Consider the following 12,826-nt stretch of genomic DNA (forward strand, 5'->3'; position numbering starts at 1 on the left):
GCGCCTCTTTTTTTCTTTGCGTCATGTGCTGTTTGGGGAGTGTTTTTTGGAAGGGCCATCCTGCGTGACACTGCAGTGCCACTCCTAGATGGGCCCGGTGTTTGTGTCGGCCACTAGGGTCGCTTATCTTACTCACACAGCTACCTCATTGCGCCTCTTTTTTTCTTTGCGTCATGTGCTGTTTGGGGAGTGTTTTTTGGAAGGGCCATCCTGCGTGACACTGCAGTGCCACTCCTAGATGGGCCAGGTGTTTGTGTCGGCCACTAGGGTCGCTTAGCTTACTCACACAGCTACCTCATTGCGCCTCTTTTTTTCTTTGCGTCATGTGCTGTTTGGGGAGTGTTTTTTGGAAGGGCCATCCTGCGTGACACTGCAGTGCCACTCCTAGATGGGCCCGGTGTTTGTGTCGGCCACTAGGGTCGCTTATCTTACTCACACAGCTACCTCATTGCGCCTCTTTTTTTCTTTGCGTCATGTGCTGTTTGGGGAGTGTTTTTTGGAAGGGCCATCCTGCGTGACACTGCAGTGCCACTCCTAGATGGGCCCGGTGTTTGTGTCGGCCACTAGGGTCGCTTAGCTTAGTCATCCAGCGACCTCGGTGCAAATTTTAGGACTAAAAATAATATTGTGAGGTGTGAGGTATTCAGAATAGACTGAAAATGAGTGGAAATTATGGTTTTTGAGGTTAATAATACTTTGGGATCAAAATGACCCCCAAATTCTATGATTTAAGCTGTTTTTTAGTGTTTTTTGAAAAAAACACCCGAATCCAAAACACACCCGAATCCGACAAAAAAAATTCGGTGAGGTTTTGCCAAAACGCGGTCGAACCCAAAACACGGCCGCGGAACCGAACCCAAAACCAAAACACAAAACCCGAAAAATTTCAAGTGCACATCTCTAGTTTTTAGTAGACGTATGCCGCCGCCCACTGGGGAGTGTAGTTTAGCTTAGCAGAAGTGCGAACGCTTGTGCAGCCAAGCTCTGCAAAAACAGTTTGTGCAGTTTCAGAGTAGCTCAGAACTTACTCAGCGCTTGCGATCACTTCAGCCTATTCGTTTCCGGATTTGACGTCAGCGTTCGCCCAGCCACACCTGCGTTTGCCCTGGCACGCCTGCGTTTTTCAAAACACTCCCTGAAAACGGTCAGTTGACACCCAGAAACGCCCACTTCATGTCAATCACTCTGCGGCCGTCAGTGCGACTTAATTCTTCGCTAGAGCCTGTGCAAAATCACATAATTCGTTGTACCCGTATGTCACTACGAAAATATGCAGTGAGCGATCAACTCGGAATGACCCCCGAAATGCACTATTTGTCATTCCGAGAAGGCAAATCATGCCGATATTGGCCTGATGTGTACCCACCTTAACACTGCACAAGCAGGGCCCTCTCAAAACTCTGTCTCACGCCTAAACCTCTTTACTGCTACCTTATATGTACTTATACTGTGTTTAGGTGCAATTCATGTGGTGCACTTGGGCCCATGGATCACTACACAACCTGCACCTTTACATTACACTTACCTCTCCAGAAGTCAGTGCTGCAGAACATTTTTGCATTATTTAATGATATAATCTAACTTATTCCCATTGATATATTGCTATCAGTTAGTTGTTATTGTTACGCACACCAGTGCTAACAGGAGTATACCGGTGTATGAACAGAGAGGGAAGCGAAGCAAACGAACTCACAGACAGTATAACATAACATACACAGGAGGTGATGGAATAACTAATAAACACAAAGTGAACGGAGAAGCCCAAAGGCTCAGGAATTGGGTGTCTCCCTAGTGTCAGGAATGCTCAGATGGAATAGAGCGGACAATGAAGCGATGTGTAGTGATTTAACATGTGGAGCACCTGAAATGATGTTGCTAAGAGCAACAGAAAAACCCCCAAAGGGTTACCAACGGGTGTGGGAATAAACTCCTTGGTCAGAGATAGAAATATAGACACAAGGAGAGTATCCACAATCCTAACCCCCACTTGCAGGGCACAGGTTCAGCTTACTGCCACTAAACTGACACCTGGATGCCCTGCACAGTGAGGGAGGATTAAGCAAGCAGGTCTGAGAGTACAGCCGCAAACCTGCTGGGTTCACAGAATAGCAAAAGAACCCCAGCAGGTCAAACAACTGACTCCAGTCTTACTGCTAGGTCCGGATTGGCAGAATGAAGTACCGAATCCCAAGGCCTATTCGCAGTAAGCAACAAGTAAATACAAAGTCACACAGTACTAGCTAACTCTCTGGAACCGACAAACAAACAAAGATTCAGCAGCATTTGCCTAGCCTGAGAGGATGGTTTATATAGCAGGTGCTGTCCACGCCCCACTCAGACCTCACAGACTGTGAGCACAAAACCAGCGCCGGATTCCCTGCCGTGCACAGAGCCTGTAACCACTACACAGTAAAAACCCGGACCGGAGTATCAGCTGCGCTCAGGTTACTTCGCTAACACTTGCCTCCCGGTTGCCATGGCGACGTGGCAGCACAGAGCAGGAGATCCTAACAGTACCCCCCCTCTGACGAGGGGTCAAAGAACCCCTACCACCGGGTTTATCGGGGAACTGCGAGAAGAAAGAGCGTATCAGTCTGGGGGCATGAAGATCACAACTGCGCACCCACGACCGCTCCTCCGGGCCATACCCCTTCCAGTGCACCAAAAATGACAGCCGACCACGAACCATCTTGGAGTCAAGAACCCTTTCAACCACAAACTCCCTCTGACCCCATATCAGAAGAGGAGAAGGTCTTCCACTGGAAGAAGGATTACTAACCGCCAGTTTTAAAAGGGAACAATGAAATGTTTTATTGATACCCAATGAACGGGACAGATCTAACTGAAATGCCACCGGATTGATAACCCTGGTGATCTTATAAGGGGCGATGAACCGGGGGCCAAACTTATGAGATGGCTGTCTCAACTTCAAATTCTTGGTGGACAACCAGACGAAGTCTCCTAATTTGAAGCTGCAGGGTCTTCTCCGCTTATCAAAAACCCTTTTGGTCACTAATGACACAGACACAAGGGCTTTCTTCACTTTCCTCCAAATACCTCTAAGGGCCGAAACAACAGAGGAACCACCAGACGTGGAATCCAGGGGGTCAAAAGAATTGGCCTTAGGATGATGCCCATACACACAAAGGAAGGGAGAGATCCCTGTAGCAGAGTGAGCCGCGTTGTTATAGGCAAACTCCGCCATGGACAGATGAGCAACTCAGTCAGTATGACACTTGGAGACATAACACCTGAGGAACTGCTCCAAGGACTGGTTCCCCCTCTCAGTCTGCCCATTAGACTGTGGATGGTAGCCTGACGACAAGCTCACAGAAATCTGGAGATCAGAACAAAATGCCCTCCAGAATTTGGCCACAAACTGGGATCCACGGTCAGAGACCACATCAAGTGGCAACCCGTGGAGGCGCACAACATGCTGCATAAATAACTCAGACAGGCGTCTGGCCTATGGCAACCCAACCAGTGGAACGAAATGCGCCATCTTCGAAAACCTGTCAACGACAACCCAAATGGCTGTCATCCCCGAGGATTTGGGCAAGTCCACCACAAAATCCATGGAAATGTGGGTCCATGGCTTAGACGGAATAGAGAGTGGATGTAATGGGCCGACAGGAACCCCTCTAGGAGTTTTATTTCGGGCACAAACGTCACATGCCCGAACCCACTGATCCACATCCCTAGCCACCGAGGGCCACCACACCGCCCTAGGCAGCAACTCCCGAGTTCTGGCAATACCCGGATGCCCTGCCGACCTCTTGGCATGGAATTCCAGGAACACTCGCTGTCTTAACCTAGGAGGCACAAACAAGAGACCTACCGGAAGGTCTGGAGGAGCCTGCTCCTGTGCTCTAAGGACTAATGACAAGAGGTCCTGGGTAATGCCCACTTTAATACATGATGGGGACACAATGGGCAATGGCTCCTCGGTGGTCTCTTGAACTGGAGCAAAACTCCGCGAGAGCGCATCAGCCTTGATGTTTTTTGACCCAGGGCGATATGTTATCAAAAAATTAAAGCGAGCAAAAAACAAAGCCCATCGTGCCTGCCTGGCATTGAGCCGCTTCGCTGACTCTAAATATGCCAGATTCTTATGGTCGATGAGAATTGAGACCACAAACTTAGCCCCCTCAAGCCAGTGTCTCCACTCCCCGAGTGCATCCTTTATAGCCAACAATTCCCGGTTACCCACATCATAATTCATCTCGGCAGACGAAAATTTACGGGAAAAGTAAGCACAAGGATGAAGGCGATTATCAGACACCCCCATCTGAGAGGCGATTATCAGACACCCCCATCTGAGAGAGCACTGCCCCAATACCTATCTCAGAGGCATCCACTTCTACCACAAAAGGACGCTCTGGATCTGGGTGTCGCAGCACCTTGGCCGAGACAAATGCCCTTTTGAGACGGGCAAAGGCCGCTTTGGCCTCACAAGACCAGTGAGCAACATCCGCCCCTTTCTTAGTGAGTGCCACCAAGGGGGCCACTATAGACGAAAATCCAGCGATAAACCATCTATAAAAATTTGCAAAGCCCAGAAAACGCTGAAGCGCCTTCAAACTAGTGGGCTGCACCCAATCCAGGACTGCCTGTACCTTAGAACCCTCCATTTGGAAACCTTCTGAGGAGATAATATACCCAAGAAATGCGATTTGCTGGACTTCAAACTCGCACTTCTCCAGCTTCACCCCAAGCTGGTGGTCTCTGAGTTTCTGGAGGACTAAGCGTACATGCTTCCGATGTTCCTCCAGGGAATGAGAGAAGATTAGGATGTCATCTAGATAAACAACTAAGAATCTATCCAAATATTCCCTGAGCACATCGTTCATGAATTCCTGGAAGACTGCCGGGGCATTAGAGAGCCCAAAAGGCATCACCAAATATTCATAATGCCCTGAATGGGTATTAAAGGCAGTCTTCCATTCATCCCCCTCTCTTATTCGGATTAGATTGTAAGCACCGCGTAGGTCAATCTTAGAAAAAAATGGTGGCAGTACGAAGCTGGTCAAACAAAACCGAAATGAGAGGCAGTGGGTACGAGTTTTTAATCGTGATACGGTTCAATTCCCTGAAGTTGATGCAGGGTCGCAACGAACCGTCCTTTTTACCCACGAAAAAGAACCTCGACCCAACTGGGGACTGTGAGGGTCTGATAAATCCCTTAGCCAAGTTCTCCTGAATGTACTCTGCCATAGCCTGAGTCTCAGGACGTGACAGGGAGTACAACCTGCTCTTGGGAAACTTAGCATCCGGCAACAAATCAATGGCACAGTCATAGGGGCGATGGGGAGGTAGTACCTCCGCAACTTTTTTGGAGAACACATCCGCAAAATCTGCATAACATCCTGGCAATCCTGGCAAACTTAGCTGCGAGAGCCTGACTGGAAGGCTCAAGCAACTCCTTAAACAATCACTACCCCAACTAAGAATCTCCCCAGAGACCCAGTCAAATTGAGGGTTATGGGCCCTTAACCAGGGTAACCCCAAAACCAATGGGGCAAAAGAACAGACAGTCACATAAAAAGACAATTTTTCAGAGTGTGTGGCTCCAATAAACAAAGGAATTTGGCTGGTGCAGGAGGTAATTTTACCCTGGGACAATGGTTCCCCGTTTAACCCACAGATCTCAATCTCTGATGCCAAAGGTACTGAGGGAACAGAGTGTTCCAGGGCGAATTGACGGTCCATGAAAACCCCATCGGCCCCACTGTCAACAAAGGCCTCAGTCTTGACAGTTTGACTGAGGATCTCCAAAGTCACCGGAATGAGAAAAGTCTTTTTAGGAAATTCTGACTTCTGGCCTGACAGGATATTTCCCATCACCCTCAGGCCCTGAAGTTTTCCGGTTTATCTGGGCATGATACTACAACATGACCTTTATTCCCACAGTACAAACACAAACCCTGCTGTCTCCTCCGCGTCTTCTCACGCGAGGAGAGGCGGGTAGCCCCAATCTGCATAGGCTCCTCGGAATATTCCTCAGAGTCTGAGATTCCCTTGGGAAAAAAGGAAACTGCGGTCTCCCTTTCAAGCCTACGCTCTCTCAGCCGTCTATCCACCCGGATGGATAACTGCATGAGCTGATCTAAGCTATCAGGCGAGGGATATTGTACCAGTTGGTCCTTTATCTGGTCAGAAAGGCCCCTTCGGTACTGGTTTCTCAGGGCTGGGTCATATCACTGGGTATCATGAGCCAACCTCCGAAACTCTGTACTATAAACCTCAGCTGGCCGTCGCCCTTGCTTAAGAACTGTAATCTGAGCCTCGGCTGAAGCCATCTTGTCAGGGTCATCATACAAAATGCCCAGTGCCGTAAAAAAAGCATCAACACTTTTAAGCGATGGACAGTCAGGCTGTAACCCATATGCCCAGACCTGTGGGTCTCCTTGTAGCAAGGAAATCACCATGCCCACCCGCTGAATCTCCGACCCAGAAGACTGGGGCCTAAGCCTGAAATATAGCTTACAGCTCTCCTTGAAACAAAAGAACTGCGAGCGATCTCCAGAAAAACGATCCGGGAGATTTACTTTCGGCTCCTTAACCCCTGAACTTGCTGCGGGAGCTCCGCTAGCGGCCTGCGGGGTGTTCATTTTAATGGACATCTCATTAAATTGTCGAGTCAGGGCCTGCACCTGATCGACCACCTGTTGCAAAGTATTTTGAGGGGTATGCTCCATATTCCCACAAAATTTCAACAGGAGTAGGCTGCTGAATATGTTACGCACACCAGTGCTAACAGGAGTATACCGGTGTATGAACAGAGAGGGAAGCGAAGCAAACGAACTCACAGACAGTATAACATAACATACACAGGAGGTGATGGAATAACTAATAAACACAAAGTGAACGGAGAAGCCCAAAGGCTCAGGAATTGGGTGTCTATGGGAGAGACGTCAGTCATGACGTCTCTCCCATAGCACAGCATAAGCGCTAGAGGTCAATTATGACCCCTAGCGTCTATGCCACAATGCTGTGCGGTGCGCGATGACGTCATCGCGCACCGCACACCAAAGGCCTCTCCATGAAGGGAAACTAGACGCTTAGCGTCTGATTCCCTTCAGAGCGGGGGAGGACCAGCGCCACGAAGGGAAACCAGACGCATAGCGTCTGGTTCCCTTCTCACAGCGGGAGGGGGGGCACAGCGGGGGGACACTGCTGGGGCGCACACTGACAGTGGAGGATCTTGCCATGGTGCGGCGCCCTCCGGATGGCGCCGGCGCCCTCCGGAAGGCGGCGTCCCCGGGCAAAAGTCCTGCTTGCCCGTGGCAAGATCCGCCACTGCGCAGAGACTGCACAAAATCAGTTTGAGCAGCTCTGCTACACATGCGATCGCACACTTGCACAGCAAAAAAACACTCCCCCTGTAAGCGGAAACTATCTGATCGCAGGACTGCAAAAATCGCTGCCTAGTGATCAGATCTGAATGACCCCCTATATTCACATGCTTTATGAGCGTTTATCATGTGCAGCTGTTTGTAATTTGTTTGGCACACTTATAGTGGGGTATTCAATTGTTTGAAAAGTCAGCTGTCTGTTTTTTTCCTATCTAATAGACAGGAAAAAACAGACACCTAACTGACTTTTCAAACAATTTAATTCCCCCCTAGAGAGCTGCGAGTGTGATTCCAGTGCCTGTGACCAGCAAGAAGAGGAATCACAAGCAGAGCCTTGAAAGAAACAGAGAAATCAGACAATGCCATGCACTTATTCATACCCTCCAACATTTTTATATTAAAAACAGTACAGATGAGGAATGGGGGCATAGCCATGGATAAAGGGGACATATCCATGGGTAAACGCGGCATCATAGAGAGTTGGACCTAACCAATATGACGCCATATTCAAGTTTTTGGCTGGTGCCCTCTAGCACCACCGCTAGTTCTGCCTCTGACCCTGCACCCCTTTCCCAGCACCATCACCCCTCACATATAGCAGTCCTCAGTTTGGTGTTCCTACCTCCTATATTTTAAATAGGAACAGTGTGCACATTTGGCGCACAGCCCAAAAAGGGATGTGTTCTTACTGGGAACGGGGCATGGCCACACAACAGTACCCCCAATTCAAATTAGGCAACACAGTAGTGCAACTTTATTCACATTTTATCGTGCGATAGTGTCCCTTTTTCATATTACATCACACAGTAGTACCACTGTACCTTATGTACGTTACTCCTCACAGTAGTGCCCCTTATATACTCTTTACATCACACTGAATTGCTCCTTAGTCACACACATTACACCACAACATATTGCTTTTTATTCACATTAGACCACACAGTAGTGTCCTTTCTATTCTTTACGCCACACAATAGAGCAACTTATAAACATAATGCCACACATTAGTAATGCATTTATACACATAATACCACACAGTAATGCCCCTTACACCTATGATACACATTATTAATGTCCTTATAAACATAATGCGCCTTACACATTATGCCAACCTTTATTATTGCCCTTATACACATGACACACATAATGTCCCTTACACATATGCCGTGCATTATTAATGCCCTTATACACATAATGACACACATAATGCTCCTTACACATATGCTGCACATTATTAATGCATTTATACACATGACACACATGATGCCCCTTACACCTATGCCGAACATTATTGCACAACCAACCCACCCGCACATAGCACACATACGGCTGCTAATACTGTGACCTCAGCCTCTGCTTTGATACAGATGTGTCCTTATACATCTTGCCTCAATACGCCATGCAGCAGGAGATGTCTTTTTTGCAGAAAAGTTAGGCACTTTTTTATCGAAAATGCATCTTATTTGCATTGCTTTATGGCTAGGACGCACAAGCAGCTTCTGCTCATTAAAATGATATGTAGCATGCCTATATTTTGTGTGACTGTGGCTGTATCTGCATACAAAATGCTCAGTTACAGTGATTTCAAGGAATACACAATAACGTAGCATTTCATATGCAGATACAGTCACACAAAGAATATAGGCATGGCGCATATCATTTTAATCAGCAGAATCTGCTTGTGCCCCTAAGTATTCCATATCTAGTTTGCCTATGCCTAGGACTGGCTTTGACGACATAATCAAAGTCTGAGTCTGGCTGTGATGATTGTTTAAAGGTGTTCCTGGGAGGCTGGGGACAGCCGGCGCTGGCAGGCTACTCTTAACCGGAAGAACGGAGGGAGCTGCCTGTCACTGAGCAGCGCTACGGGAGTCTGTGTCTCTGCAGTGCTGCTATAGAAATCCAACGCTGCACCCAGTACAAAGCCCCTCTTTGCCAGTACAGATGATCACAGTACATATTCTGATACAATTTTAGAACATGCCAGAGACACATGGGGGGATGTATGAAGAGGTGGGAAGCATCAAATGCGCTATAACCAGCGCTATCCGACACTTACAAGGAGCCCCAGCATATATTAAAGATACCTTAGAGAAAAATCACTGCCAACATCTAACAATTTTGCTGTCACCATACAATTGTATGGCAAAGGATACATGTCCACATCAGTACTGTGGGTGCTGTATAATGACTTAGCAGAAGGCAATTGGCTGTGCTGGACTACATCAGCAGCAGAAGATGGTCTTATGCAGAGAACCAGCAGAATGAGTAGTGACAGCCACAAATGAATACATTGATGAGGTAACATCTCTGTCTCTGTTTTTATGGTTGCACTGGCCAGAATTTGGACTTGCTTTTGTACTCTGTAGTTAACTCTGTTTTGCTTATTAACATAAAAATAAATGTTATTATTATCATCTTCGTCATCACAGAGCAATGGCTCTCATTCCGAGTTGTTCGCTCGCTAGCTGCTTTTAGAAGCATTGCACACGCTAAGCCGCCGCCCACTGGGAGTGTATCTTAGCATAGCAGATTTGCGAACGAAAGATTCGCAAAATTGCGAATTGAAATTTCTTAGCAGTTTCTGAGTAGCTCGACACTTACTCTGCCACTGCGATCAGTTGAGTCAGTTTTGTTCCTGGTTTGACGTCACAAACACACCCAGCGTTCGCCCAGACACTCCCCCGTTTCTCCAGCCACTCCCGCTTTTTTCCCAGAAACGGCAGCTTTTTTTCACACACACTCATAAAAAGGCCAGTTTCCGCCCAGAACCACCCACTTCCTGTCAATCACACTCCGATCACCAGAACAAAGAAAAATCCTCGTAATGCCGTGAGTAAAATACCTAACTTTTGAGTAAAATAACTAAGCGCATGCGCTCTGCGAACACTGCGCATGCGCAGTAAGCGACTAATCGCAATATAGCGAAATTCGGCAACGAGCGAACAACTCGGAATGAGGGCCAATGTTTCTTGTTTCTTTCATTACCAGTTAGGGTGATCATGGGTTTGGGGCCAGCACTTTCCACAAGTCATTCAGAAATGCTGGAGAAAACAAATAATGCTTCAGTAACATCGTATCATCCTTTGTATGCTGTTATTTTTTCTCATTATATATATATATATATATATATATATATATATATATATACAGTATGCAAATTATAGATGTTATTTCAGTGCTGATTGGTTGGTTCACCACTATCTCACTTCTCTGCTCTTATCACAGCTGCTTAGTACATGTCCCCCTTAAGGCCCATACACACGGTGAGATTCGGGCTATGCACGATTCTCACTATGCGACAGGGGCTAGGTCAGCATCACAAGCACATAATGAGTGTGCTTGCGATACTGACTATGTGCGATTTTGGCTAAGTGTCAGTTTTGACTATCTCTTCTATAGAGATAGTCAAAATTGACTTGGCTGCACAGTCTATCTAAGCTTGCGATGCCGACCGCGCGGGACCGCGCATCGGCATCAAATCGGGATCGCAAGGTGACTTTCATCTTGCGATCTGCACTAACTTTTCTTACGATTTTGACTATATAGTCAAAATCTTAAGAAAATATCTCACCGTGTGTACACACCATAAGTTCCCTGTTAGCAAGAACTAAAACAAAAATACACACCAATAGTGTGTGAGCGCCCTGATGTGAAGGAGCAACAGGACCAGGAATTGTTGGTTTCCTAGCGCATGTAAACTATTATTTTACAATAAATAATTTACAAGCAATTTATATTTTAATAAATATGTTGAATTGGAACTTTATCTAATTAGGTTTTAAGGAGCGATAGTTTACTAGTAAGTGATACTTTGCTAAGTGATCAAAAAATACTGGTCCTAGTGCTCCTTCACATCAGGGCGCTCACTCACTTTTAGGGGGGGGGGGGGCGTGTGTGTGTGTGTGTGTGTGTGTGTGTGTGTGTCTATATATATCTATCTATATGTATTCACCAACGTTTACGGATCCTAAATGTGTAATGTACCATACAAGTGAACCTGACACTCCCTAGAAATTTAAAAGGGTGCCTGCCAGAGGCGTATCTAGTACGGGGCGAGCAGGGCACGTGCCCTGGGCGCCGTGGCAGCCCCAGCAGAGGGGGGCGCCACCGGCACCTGCACGGCCCGCTCGCCCCATGCATCAGGGTTTCGGCTGCGCTGGCGAAGGAAGCGAGCGGGTCCTCGGCGTGTACAGTCTCAGAGGCAGGGGCAGAATGGGGCAGGGTCTCTGGCAGAGCGGTGCAGTGCCGTGTATCCGGAGCCGGGCAGCGTGCTGTGTGCTGGGCAGGGAGCTCCCGGACCCCCTGCTCTCCGGGGTGATGGTCGGTGGAAGCTCTCCATTTCAGCAGACACATGTCCGGCCCCGGATTGGCGCTGGCCGTGCCCGCCCTGCCTGCTGTCACCACAGCAGCCAGGCTGGCTGACAGGGGCCAGTACCCAGCTGGCGGGATACACCGGGGGCGGTGGGAGAGTCCCTGCAGTGTCTTCCCAGTGTACTGCAGGCTGCACACAGTGTGGCCTGGGCGGTTAGTGTGTGTGGACTGCGGAGGAGGGATGAGGACACTGAGCGCCGGCGCAGCCCCCGGAGTGCGGCCACTGAGAGAACGGCTCCTGCGCCCTCAACATGTGGGCCATCAACAGAGCAGGCGAGCAGGCCGGGGGGAGCGGGGACACGATAGTGTGAGTGTGTTCATTCTTCCAGTCCAGCGTGTGCGTGTCTCGGGGGGGGTTTGGTGCAGGTCAGTGTGAGTGTGTTAATTTTTCCAGTGTGTGTATGGGGGGGGGGGGGGGTGCAGGACAGTGTGAGTGTGTGTGTTAATTTTTCTAGTCCAGTGTGTGTGTGTGTGGGGGGGGGGGGGGGGTGCAGGACAGTGTGAGTGTGTTATTTTTCCACTCCAGTGTGTGCGTGAGGGGGAGGGGGGTTGGGGTGCAGGACAGTGTGAGTGTTTTAATTTTTCCTGTCCAGTGTGTCTGGGGGGGGGGGGTGCAGGACAGTGTGAGTGTGTTAATGTTTCCAGTCCAGTGTGTGTGTGTTGGGGGAAGGGGGGGTGCAGGACAGTGTGTGTGTGGAAGGGGGGGTGCAGGACAGTGTGTGTGGGGGGGGGGGACAGTGTGAGTGTGTGTTAATTTTTGCAGTCCAGTGTGTGTGGGGGAGGGGAAAGTATGATTGTGTGTGTGTGTGTGTGTGTGTGTGTGTGTGTGTTGTCTGAGTGGGTGTGTGTGGGGTTTGGGGTGGCCAGTCTGTGTATGTGTAATCTACAGTCTGTGTGTGTGTGTGTAAGTAAGGGGGTGGGGCAGTCTGTGTGTGTGTTTGATATTGGCTTTACACCTATAGGGCGGGATGTATTAATGCTTACCGCCACGGTAAGCATTAGTACCATTTACCACAGGGACCATTTATTGAAGATGAATACGTATTAAAACCAAGGGCACCGAGATGCCCATCTCACTCACCATCCGGAGCCAAGCT

This window comes from Pseudophryne corroboree, chromosome 8 (assembly GCF_028390025.1).
Source record: "Pseudophryne corroboree isolate aPseCor3 chromosome 8, aPseCor3.hap2, whole genome shotgun sequence".
Classification (NCBI taxonomy): Eukaryota; Metazoa; Chordata; class Amphibia; order Anura; family Myobatrachidae; genus Pseudophryne; species Pseudophryne corroboree.